Source organism: Danio rerio, chromosome 24 (genome assembly GCF_049306965.1).
Source record: "Danio rerio strain Tuebingen ecotype United States chromosome 24, GRCz12tu, whole genome shotgun sequence".
In the NCBI taxonomy this organism is placed as follows: domain Eukaryota; kingdom Metazoa; phylum Chordata; class Actinopteri; order Cypriniformes; family Danionidae; genus Danio; species Danio rerio.
In genome coordinates, this window is record NC_133199.1 from 22,021,052 (window position 1) to 22,042,356 (window position 21,305).

A 21,305-nucleotide genomic window follows, 5' to 3' on the forward strand; every position below is an offset into this window, starting at 1 on the left:
TCAATATACTTTATTATTTTTAATTGAGATTTTTCATAGTGTATTTAAATAATTTATTAATATACTATTTCAAGGGATATTTAAGTCACAATCACTTATGTTGTCTCCACTGCATGATTGTAACGAAATGATCATCTATTACTTTTGCTTTAGCAGAGTGCAATGACACTTCTTGCTGGCCAGATGGAATTCAAACGCCATTATAAAGTGCAGACTTAGTAGAGATCACATTCAAGACAAAGTCTGACTACAGCACTGAAACTTTAATTGATTAATTAATGAACGCTGCTCATTTTTCATCATCACTTCATCTCAATCTTTCTGCTGCTTCACAGGTCTTAGTGTTTCTGGGAACTTCACAGGCTGACAGAAGATGTTTTTGCTAATACAGTTTTAGGTGTCAGACAAAATGCATTCATTCATTCATTCATTCATCCATTTTCTTGTCGGCTTAGTCCCTTTATTAATCCGGGGTCGCCACAGCGGAATGAACCGCCAACTTATCCAGCAAGTTTTTACGCAGCGGATGCCCTTCCAGCCGCAACCCATCTCTGGGAAACATCAACACACACATTCACACACACACATACACTACAGGCAATTTTGCCTATCCAATTCATCTGTACCGCATGTCTTTGGACTGTGGGGGAAACCGGAGCACCCGGAGGAAACCCACGTGAAGGCAGGGAGAACATGCAAACTCCACACAGAAACGCCAACTGAGCCGAGGTTCGAACCAGTGACCCAGCGACCTTCTTGCTGTGAGGCGACAGCACTACCTACTGCGCCACTGCCTCGCCCAAAATGCATTCATATGGTATTTTAATCACTGTTATGTAGTCTATTAATGTGATGTATTAATTTGAATAAAACAGACTACAGCAAAACTTTACAAAACTTTTTAAAGCTGAATTCCTACAATTTTTAGGCACAAATAATCTCTTTTTTATTACTTTATTTTAAGGTTTTATATGTATATACACACACAGAACAAGATCAAGAACAATCATACCGTAGACATACAAAAGACAATATAAAAGAAAACAAAAAATAAAAGAGACAAAAAAACACACTCATCATAGTCACAAAACATACAATTTAAACTAGAGAGGGTTTGTAACTTAACCCTCAGAGTGGTCACTGGATTACTCTTGAGATAAAGATTTGTCAAATTATATTAAGAAATAGACCCCAAGTAGCCAAAACATTTTCTTATGGAGCTGGTCCTTAAAAATCTGAGTCTCTCCATTTGAATAACAGATATCATATCAAAAATCCAGGTTTGGAATGAGGGGGTAAAGGTGATTTCCTATTGTTAAGCACTAGTCTTTTAGCCACCACCATGCCTTGCATAAAGACTCTTACAATGTTTGAGGGAGAGAAGATGAGAAGCCAAAGATGGCAAGTTTAACATCTGGTAGAAAAGGTCTGCAATAAGCCTTGGAGTACCAGTAAATATGTTTGTCCAAAATCCGTTCAGTAGGGGACAGAGCCAAAAGGCATGAGCAACCATGTACTCTGCTGCCTTGCATCTATCGCACATTGATGAGACAGAAGGAAAGATTAAATGGAGCTTGTCTTTAGTGTAGAAGATGTATGGCCTTAAATTGAATCAGCTGGTGTCTGCTGTTGACTTAACATTACTGTATTGAAATCAAACAATTGTTTGTAAAAATATCATAAAAACACAAGATTTTATGGACAGTGTTCGAAATTAGGGATTTTAGATTTCGCAAAATGCCTGATTTGCAAATAATGGAAAAAGATATATGAAATAAGAAAATAAGAGATATACCCACCATAATAAGGGATAACCCCCCACCTACCTTAAAAATCCCCAAATTACTAAATATGTTCTTCTGGAGCTTTTTCATTTTAAATAAACAGTTAAACGGTCAGAAACATTGTATTATTATTGGTTAAAAAAAGAAAATAAATAATATACATTAGCAACAAATAAAAAAGCAAACAATTTAGTTTAATACAATTAATAGCTGAGAAATAGAATAAAGTTATCAAATCTCATTAATCATTCCGTCAATGTATAACTTACACATTCTGATTAAAAAGCAAGAAATAAATCTCATTTATTTGGATTTTTAAAATTGCACACATCTTATATTATAATGAAAGCATTCAGTTGCTTTCCTATCTTTCTATGCTCATTTAGGCCAAAATTAGTTGTGTTTGAAAAAAACACCACCAAGATCGACATCTTTAGATGCTATTATTATTAATTATGTGTATATGTGTGTATGTCTGTTCAAGCACGCACCCAAAAGCCAGACTTTCGATTTACTTCAAATCGTGTGAACAAAATCCTTTTGGGAAACAGCGTCTATTTATCACTTCGGAGCGTGTCAGCTGACCGTCGCGCACCACTATATGACTATTTTGAGAATTACATAGGAGGGGCAACACACCTGTAATAAAAAAAAGGGAATCCTGCCGTTTTTATATTTATTTCAAAGTGTTTTTGCCTAAATAAAGTGAAAGCACAGAACAGACTCACATTCAAGAGCAAGGGGTGGCCCCTGGTGGTTTGGCGGTATGGGTTGCGTATAGGGAGAATCTGCTTTTTATTATGTATTGCTGAAAATACGGGAGAAATACAGGAAAATAAATTTACTGGATGATAGCAGGCTAAAACTGTAAAATATGGGAGAATTCCGGGACAAACAGAAGGGTTGACAGGTATGTATGTATGTACACTGTAAACGATTTCTTGTTAAATTAACAGTAAGTTACTGGCAACAATTATCCAGTAGCTGCTGTATTTCATAAAACAGTAACATTACTGTAATACTAATTACATTAGTATTACATTTACTGTAAAATTTAATACATCATTTTACTGTTGTTGATTTTTACTGTAACACTAATTACAGTAGTGGTGCACATACTGCAAAACTGAAAACAGTATTTTATTGTACATTTTTACCATGAAGAACTACGGTATTTTAATGTTACTTTCATTATTACTGTATAGTATTTTACAGTTATTAAATGTTATTTTATTTTATTTAATAGTGCTACTTTATAATGGGTAAAAAAGTTTAAAAATTGCACAAGTGTTATTTTAACTGTTCAAGGCGTACAAGAAAAATAAAGAAACTGAAACTTTTAACTTCACAATAAAGGTTTATTGTTTAAACCATGCTAAAACAGTAGCAATAATTCAATATAACAGAGCAACAGAACACTAATGAACAATTGATCATTAAAACCAGTCAACAATTAATGCATCAAAAATTATTACAATTTTAAAAAAGGTGAGAATACTGCTACAAGACAGGAAATGATGAAGGCCAAATGATGTGGAAAGGGACAGTGAAAAAGGGCAGCAACATGATGATGATCCTGCAAAAATGACAAGCAAAATCAATCACTGAAGTAAAAACTAATCATCCCTCAAACCATTTAATTCATTCAGAAACGAAACACTGCACTGCTGTTTAAATATATATATATATATATATATATATATATATATATATATATATATATATATATATATATATATATATATATATATATCAGTTATATAAAACAGTTTTTTAATTGTTTTTGTTGGTGAAATACAGTTTGTTGTCAATTCACAATTACACTAACGTTAATGGGGAAAAGATCAGCGGGCATTGTTCTTGAAGATCGCTAGTCAGGTGTGTAAAAAATAAAGTCTCATCTTAACTTAATGTCCGACTCTGTATAGCTCGAATATCTGATTCCATGATCACACTACTAGTGCTTCCACGGATTTAAGAGGGGTGAACACAGTTCATTCTGACTTTAAAAGGCTACATATTTAACATATTTAAAATTAAATAAATAAAATAATCTAATTTAACGTGACTAATGTTAATTAAATACTTTTAGGCTTTTAACACGTATAAATCCACTTCTAACTTACAGACAAGATTGCTTTAGAGAACATGAAAGCTGTGGGTCATTTTTTAAAAAAAATAATGCTAATGATAAGTTACTGATATATGGTTTGCATAAAACAAAGTAATCACTAAGCATTCATTTTTGGCAAAATCTGCAGAGAGGCTCAGCGACATGAGAAAATGTGTTAAAGTTGAGTAGAGAACTAAAGAGCAGTCTATCCTACTTCATGAAATGTTTGTGGTAATAATCTGCTGTCAGTTCATATTACTGTATTTCAATATGCAGCAGTGATGGCATGTCAGCGAGACAAATAAACATTTTATCGAGTCATTTCATACAATTTATTTATTTATTTATTTTTTATACGAACACCTCTCCAGTGACATTTCCTCAAACTAAATCATCATAACGTTACTGTGCACAGCATAAGTAAAACGTTTAGAATAATTTAAATACTTATTTTTTTAAAACAGTCACTGCTGATTACAAACTAACATTAAAAATAGGCTTACAGAAATCCTGTATGCATGATAATATAAAGATGTATTACTCACTGATGTCGAAGCACTTCCAGGTCATCAGAGATGTAGACAGGACAGAATATGTGCTATCAAATGAGCTCTTGTGCAGCCTTTGTTGGACATCCAGGTAGTATGTTCACCCACACTGTAAGAAACAAAAACAGAAACAATTTATTAAAATGTGAGGGATAGTAAACATGTTTGGTCTACAGAGAGAAGAAAATGTTTACTTTAAGCATTGATCCTAATGAATCTATTTCTGAACTACATTTAACCTTATCACGGAAACAGCATTTTTGAGCTTTTAGACCAGGGGTGCTCAACCTTGTTTGCTTTAAATTAGAATTAAAACAATAAATCTCTATGTCAAATAAAATACTTCTGATCCAAATAAAGCAGGTGATTTTACCTAAAGGTTCCTTCCCTCCAGTTAGTTTGGCTGCAAATCCCTCCACATCTGTGCTTTATTCGGTTCTTGTCTTAAGAGTAACTGGTGTCGCATTCCAGGTCCATCACAATCTGGGCTAGAAGGACAATATGACAAAAGACAAGACACATATAAATAAAAGTCTCAGAATAAAATATTTAAAGGAATAGTTTACTATTTTGCCACTATTTACTCCACGTGTTATAAACTAGTTTGAATTTCTGTTGAACACTAAAGCAGATATTTTTAAGAATGTTAGTAACCAGTAACTATTGATATTGCAATTCAACTTGCAATCCATGTTAAGACAAAAATGAATAGCATAAAATAACATAAAATATCAACTTGACATTTAAAAATCTAATAAAAATGAGGAAGACATCAACATTACCTTGAATAATCAAGTGAGGAGTGATTGGTAGCATCAGTTTTTCCAACATCAATTACTGTAGCTGAAAAACAGATAAATATAATAAGAGTAAAATAAGACTTTACATTAATTAATCTAAATCTATGGTACAACCATACCAATCTGTATGGGGTTAAAAAACATTTGTACACAAATCATTCCCTGACCCCAACAAATATAGTGATATATAGTGATAATGACTTTGGCTTATATCTGTGTACTCAGAACGTAAACTCACCTCAGGTACACCTGAACACCAAAAATTAAATGTACAATTAATGACACACTATACATCAAGCTCATTAACATTATTGAGAAACAGACAATTAATATGTATTTTGTTAATATTAACTTTAGCTTAAAATAATTCAACTGCATTTAATTTTCAGCTCCATTTAATAAAACAGTTAAGACTCATTTCATTATGAGTTTAAATAACTAACTTACAGTTGAAAAATTTTACCATAATGATAGCTTAGTCATAATGACTATGTGAAGACCAGAGCTTACCTTTAAACGTTTAACTTTTCATGGTGACTTCGCCTTCATCTCAGTGTTGTGCTGAAATAGAGAATTCATTAATGCAGTTACAATAAGTTAAAGTTATGTTTTTTTTCAGGTAACTTAGCGTATGGTCAAAAACTCACTCAAGATAAACTCACTGTATCTAATACCTCGCAAACACTACAATGACCGCCTGGCGTCTGTTATTTCTTGTTTAAAATACCATTTGTTAACGGACAGCGTGACATAACATAAGAACCTAACGTTACAACTAATGTCACTTGGTTAATTCTTTTAAATTACACGCTCAATACACAGAAATATATACAAAACAATCCTTCAACGGACAGAATTTGACTTTAAAACACTTACCGAGGATGAATTCGCTGGATGAAAGACGACAGGTGAATTTCAAATTAGGAGAGCCGTTGCCTGAAGGTCGAGTCGTGTACGTTCGGTTCTATGAATCGGCTCCTTAGTGAACAGTAAAGATTTGAATCCGCCTAAAACCGATTCCTATTTGTATATGATTCATTACTATTTCGTTATACTGCTTGGCCACACGCATTTATACACTAATTATACACTAAATGCATATTGCTGAATGTGCTCGTGAACACGTGTGATCAAATAATTCCCGAGCAAACGGTTCAATACGATTCAGAGTCGCTCGAGTGCTGAACCGAACCAGTGCAAACGTGATATTGATTACAATATAGTAGCATTGTTTTTTATTCACTTTACCAGCGAAATTATTACATATATTTGACCTTGACAATAAGAATAAAGTTCGTTTGAAGTGTTTTGAGAATTAATATTTTTTTTCTCCCAGAATTCATTTCACATCAACAAGCAATGGTAATGGCGGATGAGAAAGCCCAGCTAATATTATAAATATTGCGTTTAATATGTCACGAAATAAAATTTTAACAGTGTTTCATGCGAGAATGTAGTTCTTACAAACTCAAATCTGTGGTTTATTTATAGATATCATGTGTAAATTTTAAGCGTGCTTTGCCGATAGCGGAGATTCTGACCTCCAGGGTGTCCATCATCACTAATGTATCCGGCGAAACGAGGTTATAATCGGCTAGACATGTGAGACTTGCCCCGGTCTTAGATGGCTCTATAATGAATGTGTTATGAAATTTAGTTTTAACCGTTTTTCATGCGGGAATGTAGTTGTTTTAAACTCAAGTCTGTGGTTTATTTATAGAGATGGTGCGTATTTTAAAATATTGTTTTGAAAATGCGGAGATGTGACCTCCATGGTGATGACGGGTGCCCTAACCTCATGAATCCGTCTAAAGCAGGCTGGTCATTCTGACATTTAAGCTGACTTTGGTTTCATGAATCAATTACTTTTGTTCCAGTTTACGTTTTGGTTAAGCACAAAGTTATGTTGATTAAAAATGATTTAATATTTTCATGTTAACCTTATAAAATTAAGGTGCAGTACACCCAAAAATGGAAAACCAGGGGACAGTTTTATGCACTGAACAGTCTGAAGAAACTGGTTAATTTTTTTCTTCACAAAATACTTTGTCAAAAAATAAAATAAACATAATAATAATAATATAAAGTGTATGTAGAGTTTTTCATGGCCATTTGCAGTACTGTATTTAGATGCACAGTAACTGATTTTTTCCCCAAATTCATTGTAAAATCTGCAGTAGCATACTGTTAATCATGTTTACAGTATGGAAATGTTGAGAATACATTATCATGCTGTGAAAACAGCAATATATACAGTAACACACTGTGCACAGCTTATACGGTAAACAACTGTTGAGAAATGCAGTATAATACCGTGAAAACAACAGAAATCGTTTACAGTGTATGTATGTATGAGGGAGATCTAATTTTTCACTTAATTGACTGAAGGAAGCAAAACGACCCTCGACATAAAGATCTTTGACAAAACACAAATCGTTTTCCCTCCAAACATAATAAGTTTTATCAGTCCATGGTGATAAGAATCTATGATTCTGACAGATTGGTCAGTATACAGAGGTCTCTGGTAGAATTAGAGCTTCACTTATTTGGTCAAAAATTCTGGTCACACTTTATTTTGATGGTCCGTTTGTTGAATTTAAGTTACATTGCATCTACTTGACAACTAATTCTCATTAGATTACAAGAAGACTATTAGGGTTGGGGTTAGGGTTAGTGTAAATTAACATGTACTAGCAAAGTTTCTTATAGTCAGTTAAATGTCCGTTTAGCAGCAGTATCAACAGATATTAAGCAGACAGTCTACTAATATTCTGATGGACAATCAAAATTTTTATTAAGTGTGACCAAAATTCTTTAGTTTTCCAAAAATAACAAAAATCAGTTTATATAAAACTTTAGGCTTGTCCAGCTCAAAGAACAACATTGTACAAATAATCTTTTGATTATAGATTTTCATATCACAGGTACTTTACTTAAAAAAACACATTTCAGCTGCTTGCTTTAATTGTAGCATAACCCTAAAAAGTAATAAACACAGCTATATTGATCTACTTTGCCACATATTATCAATAAATGTGACGGTAAACACCTAGAACAGTTTTAGCATAACATTTTCTTCCTTTCTGGCAGAAAAGAGCAACATTTAATAATGTGTTTAAGATCTCCCCCCTTTCCCCTCATAATCGTATAAAATAATCACAGAATCATACGAAAACCCAAACATCCATGAAAGTCTAATTTATATGTATATCAAGCGCTGTAATAGCAGCAGATCTTGCCATTCATAAATCAAATATGATTACGTATTCAGAGGAGGCTTGTTGCTCCTCCACGAAAAGTAGCATCGATACATAACTCCTAACAAGCCACATGTGAGACAGATCAGCATAGGGGGTCCTGTATGTACCCAAGTTAACTGTGTTAATTTATGACTGTTTGCTAGAGAGGGGGCAGAAACTCCCCCGAGACTCCTTCTACAGCAGGTAGTGATATATCTGAATAATAATGCAGAACTACTGAAAGTTGGTCCCGTTTGTGGTTAAGCCTGCATTTGCGATGAGCTTAGAGACTTGGCAGAGGTTTGAGGACGACATGAAGACTGAATCGGCACTGAACGCCTAAAACAGCTGTAGGACATCCAGCCCTTTCAACTTTTTTAGCAACCCAGACTATTTTTGGAAAAAGTGTGTGTGTATGTGTGTGTTTGTGTGTGTGTGTGCGTGTGTGTGCGTGTGTGTGTGTGTGTGTGTGTGTGTGTGTGTGTGTGTGTGTGTGTGTGTGTGTGTGTGTGTGTGTGTGTGCGCGTGTGTGTGTACTGTACTTTGGTGACAAGTGGGACTGAGCCAGGGCAATCACAGTGATACTGTCTCTTTGATAGTATGAATTGTGATTGTGAAACATACAGCACTGCTTTAACACTGCAGCAGATAGTATGTGAAAATATGTAGATAAAATAAATGTATTAAGAATATAATAAAAGAATATTAAAGTGGCCTAAATGTAATATTTTAGTATTAAAATATTTAAGTTGCTCAACGATGTTATTTTAAGGGCAGCATGGTGGCACAGTGGGTAGCACTATTGTCTCACAGCAAGAAGATGGTTGGTTCGAGACTCGGCTAGGTCAGTTGACATTTCTTTGAGGAGTTTGCATGTTCTCCCCATGTTTGCATGGGTTTCCTCCGGGTGTTCTGGTTTCCCTCACAAGTCCAAAGACATGTGCTATAGGTGAATTGGGTAAGCTAAGTTGTTCGTAGTGTATGTGTGCGAATGAGTGTGTATGGATGTTTCTCAGTGATGGGTTGTGGCTGAAAGGGCATTCGCTGTGTAAAACATGAATGAATGAATGAATAAATAAATGAATGAATGAATAAATGAATGAATGAATGTTATTTTACATACCCAGCAAATTCATTAACTTAATTATGTTTCAGTGCAATATTGTAATAGTGTTTGTTTTGAGCTCATAACAGTTTTAACCATCCTTTGTCTTTTCTGTCCATTTGCATGTTGAGAAAAAAATGACCTGCCTTCACTAAATCTCTAAAATAAAGCAGCTAAATTTAATGTCATTCCTCTAATCTAATTTGCAAGAAGAAACAACCTCATCTTCATCACAAATGCTATACATTTTAGGTTTCCCCACATCAGTGTGCAGTATTTCAGCAGTGTTTAGACGGTGGGCAACACTTGTTTTTGACTAATGTAAATATGAAGAGTTCAGATGCAAAACCCTCTAAATCTATCAGAACTCTTTTCTTGTAAATGAGAATTTTATATCAGGCTCCTCTGATTAGGTTCAAAAGTTTTATTTTATATGTAATGATAAGGTTATTAGCTAGTAAATAAAGTAGCCTTTTCATAAATGTCACTTTAGACAATTCTCTGTTCTCTGCTAAATCCACTTGTGCTTTTTATGCAAAACCTTCTAAATTCACCTATTGAGACAAGACAGTGTAATTAGTTGAAAAATCACTAAAGATGCAATTAAAGCTTATTTTACCAAACATAAAACACATTACACAGACCAGCTAAAATTTAAAAATACATCAGTCAAGTAATTGGTGGTTTATTTCGATGTGGTAACCCCTGATAAACTAGAGACTAAGCAGAAGGAAAATGAATGAATAAAATCTGTCAAGTGCAACAAAACTCTGATAAAAGCTGGCGTATCAGCGTGCTTCTACATTAAAACAAATGAATGGATTCACGCCTTGTTATTGGTTCTCGAGATATAGTGGCTTTTGCTGTCCAAGGCAAGTGACGTTTAGCGGCTTTAGACAACTTTTGTACCCTTAATGTGTACAGACTTCATGAAAATAAATACAAACTATACATTTTTTCTAACACTGTACTTTTTCTCTGTAACTTTTTTCCACTATTAACGAGGTCATTTTTGAACAGCAAGTCAACAGGAGGGCATCATAAACATCATAAAAACAAGCCACTGTTAATCAATAACCTATAATCAGGGTACAAATTACACATTGACAATCAAAACAATTTTTCAGTAATGTTAGTTTGTGTAATACATGCTTCAGTGTATCAAATTTATGCAACTGTTTTAATTATTTGTTTTATATTTAACCAAAGCACGCTTGTCCTCTCCCCCGACGGCCTGCAATCACACTGCATTTTACCGTTTAGTATTATTTTTTGTCATTTGGGATGCAGTGTCATGCAGTCAAATATTTTGCCGAACAGATCCCTAACTTTTGGCGCTCATAAATTATTATAAAAGTCATCAAGCTGCACATATTAGGAGGTTTGCTGAAGGTGGAAGGTGAAGTGCAGTAAGGGGTCTTTAATACACTATGACAGTATGCGTTAATTGAAAAGTAAGAAGGATTAATAATTCCATATGAATTAGTCCCTTAAAAGTGACGTTGCATTTTCAGTTCCGGTCTTAGACACGCTTTGCTACAAGTGTTCCGTGCCATAGCCCAACCGAAGCACACTTTGGCATAAGTCAATTCGGAGCACTCAAACTTGTCAAAAGAACTGAGGAACGTGATCGGATAGCCTAGATTGAGTGCACCCCCAAACTGTTGAATGTTTTTTTTCTTGCAAAGACGGTGGTCAAATGTATATTTATTTGATCTATAATTCATTAATTTATTTTAATTCGGCTTAGTCCCTCTTTTATCAGGGGTCACCACAGCGGAATGAACCACCAACTATTCCAGCATATGTTTTACGCAGTGGATGCCTTTCCAGCCACAACTCAGTATTGGGAAACATCCATTCACACAAACGCACCCTCATACACTGTGGCCAATATAGTCCATCCAATTCAATATAGTGCATTTCTTTGGACTGTGGAGGACACCAGAGCACTCGGAGGAAAGCCACACGAACACGGGTAGAACATGCAAACTCCACACAGAAATGCCAACTGACTCAGCTGGGAACTAGTTACCTTTGTGCTAACCACTGAATCACTGTGCCGCCATGATCTATGATTTTAATTATAAATATTATTATATAAAATACAGATCAGAGTAAACTATTCCTCACTATTTAGAAGGCTAACCACCCAATACATGTTGTTTTGACTTCATTAAGGGGGGGATCAAGCATTAATTCCCCCCAAACCCCCCCTTTAATTCAAATCCTTCCCATAATAATAATTTCTGTGAATAGTAAACTTGTTAGTACGTCACTGCCTTGACAATGTTTTCAAAGCAAACATCTAGTTCGAAACAACTTTTCTAAGGAGCCTAGTTTGTTTTTCAAAATTTGAATTCTGCACTGCTCCCAAACACCAAACCATGAGGCTAGCACCTCACAACACTTTAAGTGTAATATGCTAATAATCATCAAAGCGCTCTGTGGACACTAAACAGCTTGCTGAATGCAAATTACCCATCTTAATTCTAATCTTAAGTTGTGGTGTTAATTATCCAGGGCTGACAGGGCCTGCACTTGTAAACAGTATGCTTGCGTGCTTTCATCGAGCGCTCGCTAAGTGCCACTGGTTATCTGGGCAGGTTAGAAGGTGTTACTGTCAGTTATTTCATGAGATAGTGACCCACAGTCGAGTACACATCTCTGCAATGACACACACTGCATGTAACACATGACCCTTTAGTAGTGTACAAAGAGCCTCTCCATCTCCCATTATGGCTCTGGCTGGCACATGCGATTCGCCAACTCGCGCTTGTCTATAAATATCCAGCACTGACCAAGCAGGCCACTCGCTAGGGAGGCATCAACAAATATAAACAAGTCAGGAAGCCTTTTTTTAAAAGCTGCACCCCACGAGAGAAACAAACAAGGGAGTGCTGTTTACTTAGGAAATTAGTTTGCAAGCTAATGGGCAGCTACCCCACTAGCCACCCTAGTAAATGATATAAAGTGGTAAGTGGCTCTCAGAGCTTTGGAGTGAGGGATAGTAGAGCCCTTAGAAATCCTTCACATATCTATCTGTTTATATTGCCGTTGAAAAAGGTACACTATGACTGGTAGAGCTAATGGAAATGGCTCTGAATAGCATGATTTGAATAAGTAGTTTGAAAGCTGTTTTGTTCAGCCAAGTACGCTAAACAAGAATTGTTTAATTGCATGCAAAAAAGTAGTATGATGATGCTCACAGTTGTTGTACTTTATAATCGTGGGTCAGCAGGGATGAAATGAAGCTAACAAGTTTGTGTAGTAAATAAACAAGTACATGAAATTTTAATGGAAAGGAGAAAGACTTGTTCTATTATTGATGTCTAAGGTTTTGTGTCCAGTAAATACCCTGTATGTTAATTAATATTCATGTTAAGCCACTGAAGAAGCAGTGCAAGTATGCATATCCGACCATAGAGAGATTGTGGACATGTTGATATAATGAACAAAAGTACACAAAGAAAAGAAAAATATGACCTAGGCGACATAAAATGAAGGGATTTGCACCTCTAATGACACATTCTATACTTAATTAGTTTATTAATGAATGTATTTATGTATCTATTATTTTTTTCATTTTCTTGTCAGCTTAGTCCCTTCATCAACACGGGGTCGCCACAGTGGAACGAACCGCCAACTTATCCAGCAAGTTTTTACGCAGCGGATGCCCTTCCAGCCGCAACCCATTTCTGGGAATCTATTAATTTATATATTTATTAATTTATTACTTTATTTATGTATTTATTATTACCAATGCGTGTTTATTTATTTAATAAAATATCTCATTATTTTAATCCTTCACTTATTAGCTAAATATTTTTTTTTTGTGTGTATTGTATAATGTATTGTAATGTATTATTATTATAACTGTATGGCCCTATCATACACTCTGCAGCAATATGGCACAAGACCTGTTTAGCGTGATTTGTTGCTATTGTCAGACCAGCGCAACTGTCATTTTCACATTTTGCGCCACGTTGTTTAAACAGCAAATCCATTTGCACCACTTTGTGGACTCATGAGTGTGCTGGTCTTAAAAGAAGGTGTGTTAAAACGCATTGTTGGCATGTTGTTATTTAGAATAACTAAAATTGATTGCTCCATTGACCTACTAAAAGTTGGTCTAAAGTGCAGAGCAGAGCGCGTTAGTATCCTATGCAGGTTCAAACGCTTACACATTGCCTTATACCAGGGGTCGGCAACCCGCGGCTCTAGAGCCACATGCGGCTCTTTAGCGCTGCCCTAGTGGCTCCCTGGAACTTTTTCAAAAAATGTTTGAAAATAGAAAACCATGAGGGAGGTAAATATATTTTTTGTTTTAATATGGTTTCTATAGGAGGACAAACAATCTTAACGTTTTCCAATGCTGTAAAAGTGTGTAGAATATTTAATTTCAACATTTCTGTCAACGAAGATTTGCGTCATAGCCTGCGACACACGTTTCTATCAGCAGGGCGGGATGCCAGGCAGGTAGCTGTTGTAAACAAACCGGCGGCTGTGTGATGCGCCATGGAGCGCAAGCTGTCTTTGCCAAAGATGTACAGCGGGGCACGCTTTCTCATTTTCCCTCCCTGAGAGAATTCAAAGAAGCCCATCCCGATCACTAACTCAACGGTGATTATTTACAAGGTGCGATCGTTGATATGCAAACTGCATTTGAGAGCAGATTTTGCGAGTTGCGAAAGGAAAAAACGAGACTGTCTTTCCTTGACACACACCCCTGGAGATTGACCCTTCCTTGTTGAGCACATTCCCAGGAATGACTCGAGCTGATCTTGAAATGGAAATGGCAGACTGCGTTTTATTGCACTGTTGCCCAGATAAGGGGCACGTTGTGAATGTTAATTTTAATGTTGTTTTTTGGAATCCTCAAAATAAAATAAAAAAAACATTTTAAAAAATCTGATTTCTTTATTGCATTTCTTTAATTTCATCAAAGCAAAACATAATGCAATAATATTGTAATGAAGTTAAACTTGATCATTAAACATAATTCATTAATATTGTAATGAAGTTAAACTTGATCATTAAACATAATGCATTAACATTGTAATGAAGTTAAACTTGATAAACTTCAAACTTCATAATTCATTAATATACTGTAATTAAGTTAAACTTGAGACGGCATCGTACAACAGAGTAGTCACGTGGCGCGTCACTCTCTACAGGATGCACTGCAGGGAAATGAACATTTAATCATGAAGGCTCAGTATGTATTTGTAGCCAACGAAGTCATTTTTATAGTAGGCTAATATAGCTAATATAAATACATACAGCATGTGTTGCCATCATTATAAGGCTTATATAAAGCTTTTAATTTTTTGCGGCTCCAGACATATTTGTTTTTGTTTTTTTTGGTCCAATATGGCTCTTTCAACATTTTGGGTTGCCGACCCCTGCCTTATACACACAGGATACAGCAACACACAAATATCTTAACATATAAAAAACAATTAAAGGATTAAAATGTTACAAAAATTATTATTTTCTACATAAATATAAAAACCACTGCCTCCATGTGTTATTCATGCCTCCATGCCTTTTCAGTTCATTCATGACAATTTGCATTTGTGTAACGTTATTAATATTAGTAGTAGTAGTATTTATTGTATGCATATTTATATTTGTTTTATTAAAAACAAGTTTAGATTTGTTCACTTGTCTTTTTTTGGGGGGGGACGTATGTATCACCATATGAGGCATAAGAATAGGATGTGTGTTTGGATTGAACTGTTTTTTTGTTGTTGTTGTTGTTGTTGTTTGTTTGTTTGTTTGTTTTTGTTTTCACCACATTTCTTATTGTTCATTTATTTGTCTGCTGGAAATTATTGTTTTGAAACAAATCTTTGTGGTTAACAAGCAAAAATAAATATGTAGGCTAGTGGATGTCTGCAGTGGAGCGTTCAACACGGTTTCCTTATCCTTTACGAACGTAAAGGTGTAAAGTAAAGAGTAAAAGTAAAGTAAAGAGAAAGTAACGTGGGCGAAAGGATGTCCAGCGCTCTCCGGCCTCCTGCGTCTAGACTGCAATTCTGCACAAGACGTTTGACAATAAGAGAAATAGTCATGCCCAACTGAGCCCGCTTTAGATGTTTTTTAATTCTTCACTTTCGCCAATTGATGAAGTTTTTTCCTCGCCGCTGTCGCCACTGACTTGCATGGTTCGGGATCCATGGAGCTGTGCATCGTTGGATTTGCTCTTCAGTGTTTGAACTCTCAGCAGTGAAAATTAAACCACACAGAACATAACTAAACTGAATTTCAACACTGAAAACTAAACTGACACAGTTTCAATTTACTAGAATCTTGTGAAGCTGCTTTGACACAATTTACATTGTAATAGCGCCATAGAAATAAATAAATATGAACTGAATTGAATGGAGGATTCTTTATCCTCACGCAGATAGTCTGTTTAACTGTTTTCCGTCTAGTGAAGCATTCAGTTTTTCCACTTACTAAGTCCACCATAGCAAATGTGCCATGGCGAGACACAACTGACTCTAAAATGGGAATGTGAGACGAGACTCTGATTGGTTTAATGTACGTTATACTCAAAACACACCCATAACTTATTAAGAGACACAACTCTGTATAAACACAACTCTGTTAGACCATGCACTGGGGTGCAGAGCATATTTTTTCTGTCCTTAAAATAGTAAAAATGGATTCATAAACGCCCTTAATCCTTTTGTGCCATGCACTTTAGAACCCTATGTTTTCCTTTCCAAACATACCGATAGACCCGCTAACAAATCCACATCTAGTATCACATTCTTCTGAAATCATTAATAAATGCAGATTTTGGTGCTCAAGAAAACTTTTTTACAATTATAAAAGTCCAAAACTTTTTGTGAGTAAAGGTTTTGGAGCTTAATTTTGGTGTGAAACTTTTGCAAGGGATTAAATCAAAAGTTCAAAAGAAGGCTGTTTAATTGAATTAACAACTGGTGTATTCATATAAAAAAACAAAAACCTTTGAATGGTAGTGTATAAACATAATAAACAGTTCTGATGAAAAATGCAACAGCTAGCGACAGCAAGAGTTTAGTCTGCATGTAACCTGTTGTTTCTCTTCCAGCGAGGACCATTTGCAGCTGACATCTATAGGAGGGAGATAATTTCCTGCGTTACCTCAGAGGCGGCTGCAGCTCAAGCCCATTGACATTCAGCATGCAGGAGGCGAGAGTGCAGAGACTGACATTAGAGACAAGGGAGAAAAGGGAAATCGGAGCACTCCTAGGAAAAAACCTGCGGCTCTGTGCGTGGAGATGCAATCTGCAGGAGCATATGGGCCGATTTCTCCCTACGACCGACCGCACGCCTAGGCCTGTCCACAGCACTTCAGGTTTATTATAGGTACCACAAAGGGAAAAAAAAATTGTGAAAAGTAGGGGGGGGTTCTGTCATACCCAATCACCAGAAGTGACAGTACTGCCTGGAAACATACAGGCAGCACTTTTGTTTTATTATCCACTGTTCTCTTTGATTTGTAGAGGCAAGCACTTGGAAGAGCTCTCTATATCCTGGCACTGGCATTACAGCAAAGAACTGCATGGGTCGTAGCACTCAGAGAGGCACAGTGCATTAGTAATTGTCCCATAGATTAATTCATGAGCCTGAGGATAAATCACCAAGTAGCAGACTGAGAGATGAACTTTGCTGCCATTCGTCAGATGTTTGACACGTATTACTGGGCGAAATGAAGAGCAGATGCAGAGCATGAAAGGGTATGTGAAGATCACAGAGGAAGAACTGAGAAGCTCAAATTTACAGAAGCACTTCTGCAGGGCGATCGATCAAAATTCATTCTGATAAAATATTTAGAAGAGCAAAAATGACAAAATATCTGCCGTTAATTGTGTCCTGTCTTGGAACTGGGTACATACAGGCAACCGTTTTCAAATGACGTGCACTCGAAGAGTACAGTATGCCTTTGATGAAAAATTCAATTACAAATACGATGCGATAGGAACAAATTTGATTCCTTTTTGATCCAATTAGATCTCTCATCTTGCTCTCTAAGAGCGTAGTTCAGCACTCTGTGAGACTTCAAATGTAAAAGTTTGAAGGATTTGTCACCCACGCGTGACCATGTTAGATACTGAAGCGCACATCTTCTTAACAAATGCCTGGCATACAGAATCACTAAGCAGTGCAGCTTTCCTAATACCCCCCTCTCTCCTCTGACTGGGTTATTTGGGGGATTAGCAGACCATTATTTTTATTTATTTATGTTTTCATGGTGCATAATGTCAAAGCTTAGTAGAGGCATTTCTCCGGCTGCGATTAGATGCGCTTTTAAAATATGCAAATATAAAAGCAGGCGAAATAGGTCTCTGTTAGAAGCCTAGTCTAGTATTTTTTCACTCATTTAGTGTTCAATTTTCCATGAATATAACATGAAATCAAATTATTGACCATTTGCAAGTTTGGTAAGATGTTTTTAAAAGTTTCTCAGACTAAAAAAAAGTGGTGTAGAAACTTAATTTAGGAACTGCTTATACATTTTATAAACAAGTACAACATTGGATTAATCATTACATTTTAAGTAAACTATTTTTCAATTTATAGTATATTTCATATTTATTTTTTTGAAAAACAAACTCCAGTAATAATTACTAATACATCTCTAAAATGTATGTATCATCAATATTATTTTTGTTCATGTATGTGAATGTATTTTTTTCATCAATATTATTTTTTATACATTTTTAAAATGTAATTTATTCCACTGACTGGTTTCTTCTATCTGTTTTATTTATATCTATGTTACTTGCTTCATTTATTGACTGTTGCTGTCCCTTGTGTATGTACTCTAACCTGACATACACACCACATACACACACACACACACACACACACACATGTATACACACACACACACACACACATACATACACACACACATATTCATGCCAGTACCTGACTGTACGGCTGTTGTTGTTGTTGTTGTTGTTTTTTTGTTTTGTTTTTTGGTTTTGTTGATGTTTTGTTTTTATTTTGTATTTGTATGTTCCCAATGTATGTACCTTTTGCATATTCTAAAAAATAAAAAATAAATTTAAAAAATGTAAAATAAAATGTAATTTATTCCTGTGATATCGTAAGTGTCTCACATTACTCCGAAAACAATTTAAATGTATTCATTTTGTGCTTAGTACAGTACCTTTCTAACTTTCATCCAAGACTCATTCTGAAAACGTACCCATTTCTGGAGGCTGCAAAACACATCCCAAGAGCTACGATTTTGCAGTTTTTGTTCTCGCGAATTCACCAGAGGTCACTGTGTACTCTTTCTGAGATTTCAAATTTCTATCACGAGTGCCATTCGCACCTGCTGTTCTCATGTAAACCCACCAGAGGTTGCTGTTGATTGACTAAATGACTGACTGACTGACTGACTGACCAATTGACTGACCCAACCTCCTCCTTCTCTAAAACCAACCAATAGTATTAAAAAAAAAAAGAAAAGACTGACCCACCCACTTCCTTAAACCCAAGCGACAATTTTAAATTTAAATTTAAATAAGCAATCCAGAAAAAGAAAAGCCCTTGTCTGAATTTTAGGAGGTTTTCAGCTTTTATCATGTTCTCCCCTGTTATTTAATTGTTTAATTAATTTTTTGGATTCTGTTTTTGTCTTACCCACCTTCTGGAACTCATTATCACCAGACTCGAACCCCGTCATGATTGTCAACTCCTCTCTGCATCTCAAGTCCATTGACGTAAATGTCGAGCTAACTGGACAAACTGATAACAATGGGAAAGCCATCCACACAGAGGAAAGTGATCAGCTTGTAATTGTGTAAAGGAACATCGTCATACCACCCCGTAGCATTCATTTTAAAAATGAAATACATGCTTCTGGCTACATCATTCGCAATCTCCAGAACGCTATATAGGGCTATGTTTTCAGAATGAGCCTATGTTGGTAACTTTGTATAATAAACAAATAATAATCAATGAATAGCTTCATTCATTCATTTTCCTTTAGCTTAGTCCCTTATTTATTAGGGCTCGCCGCAGTGGAATGAACCGCTTAAATGAATATCTTAAAAATCTTACTGACCCCACATTTTTAATGCTACTTTTTGTATATGAAATCAAAATTACATTATGTAACCTCTTGTGAAAAATTCATCAGTGTGAATTCAAACAGCACTATTTCCAACCCAGGTTCATTCTGTAAAGTACCAATATATACATTTCTGGAGAGCATGAAGAACATCTCAAAATGTTTTTTTTTTTTTTTTTTTTTTGCACTTTTTGTATCCACAAATCCATGAGAGGCTGCTGTGTATGCTTTTTGAGATCTCAAATTTCCCTTCCTGTGTGTCTCATGTCCGCCATGCGTACATGGCAAGCTACTGGACAAACTGGTAAGAGCTGAAAAGCAGTTCACAAGGAGGTAAGCAGTCAGCTGGTAAACCTGAAACGGAACGGCTTCATACCACCCCAAGCATTTGTTTATTAAAACCAAAATGCGCCCATACATACTTCTGGATACATAATTTGTGATCTCCGGAAATGTGTATAAGGATACATTTTCAGAATGAGTCTATGTTGCCTATTTCACTTTGTCTTTATTATTTGTGTATCAATCACCATGGAAAAATAACATAAGATATTAATTGCAAATCATCATAAATCATAAGCTTACGCTGGGTACAACCAATGTAGAAGATAGTTTAGTTAAGGCTTTAGGTGTCTTTATCTTAATGTGAATTTAAATATTGCAGATATTTTAGCTATACAAGGCTTGGCTGGATACTTCAGTGCAATGATATGGATAATCTCTCCCCCAAACAGCACGATTATGATTACGGAAATGAGGCTGCATGTCTCCCAGAGGTATAGGAGTGTGTTTGTTTAGTGAACGCATCTCCAGCATGACAAATTCCTTTCTATGGAGGCTCCAGTTACTAAGTCCCTAAGCTTGCTTACTTTTGGTACACACACGTTCATTCGCTCATCCCTCTTAAACTCTGAGATTTGCTACAATTTCGGTCATCAACATTTCTGACCATCGTAATCCAAGGTCATTACTAGAGAGAAGAGCGTTAAACCCTGGCTGAACTGTGCAGTTGATGTTGTGGCATTTATTGTGAATAGGACCAGAATGGACGGCACATCTCTATAGTGTGCCCTGGATTTCACTTGCATACAGAAAAATCCTGCAGAAATTGCAAGCATATACACTGCACAGCAAAGGAACAACTGACTTTTTAGAATAATCTTTGCATAAAGAGCCTTCATAATGTGGCTGTCAAAGGATTTTCTTCCACTCACAGCTGTGATATACAGTTTAATTATAAATGCACTTCTCTGATGTCTTTAGAGCCTTAAATTCAGGCGTATTTGTCTGCAAGTACAAACCAATAAGCTGTGGAAATCTCAGAGCAGCCCCAAAACATTCTCTCCACATCTCAATTAGATGATATTTGGCTTTCGCAGGAATCTGCTTGTTTGCTTGTGGCCTCAGGGCTCCAGAAATTCTGTCTCTAATGGGCCTCTATGCTTTTTAAACATCTATTATGACTCGGTTGTTTACATTCCGAAGTTATACATTTGTATTCTGGGTTTATGTTTATAGTGTCTATAGCACATCAAGTCTCTTGGCAAGTCCACGGCAAGACAGATAGATAGACAGAGAGACCATTTTCAAAACTTTAGACAAATATTTAAACAAATGATCACAATTTTTCTT

General features: G+C 35.7%; 1 protein-coding gene and 1 long non-coding RNA gene across 6 annotated transcripts in view; both read right to left on the reverse strand.

Annotated features, from left to right (window-relative positions):
* Nucleotides 1-21,305, reverse strand: part of cntnap2a (contactin associated protein 2a) — a 760,628-nt gene that overhangs the window by 729,645 nt on the left and 9,678 nt on the right.
* On the reverse strand, nucleotides 3,133-7,255 carry LOC137489233 (uncharacterized). Its single transcript, XR_011008623.2, has 6 exons — nucleotides 6,122-7,255; nucleotides 5,756-5,806; nucleotides 5,228-5,288; nucleotides 4,819-4,933; nucleotides 4,443-4,554; nucleotides 3,133-3,360 (listed from the first exon to the last, which is right to left on the reverse strand). It is a non-coding gene; the product is annotated as an uncharacterized lncRNA (long non-coding RNA).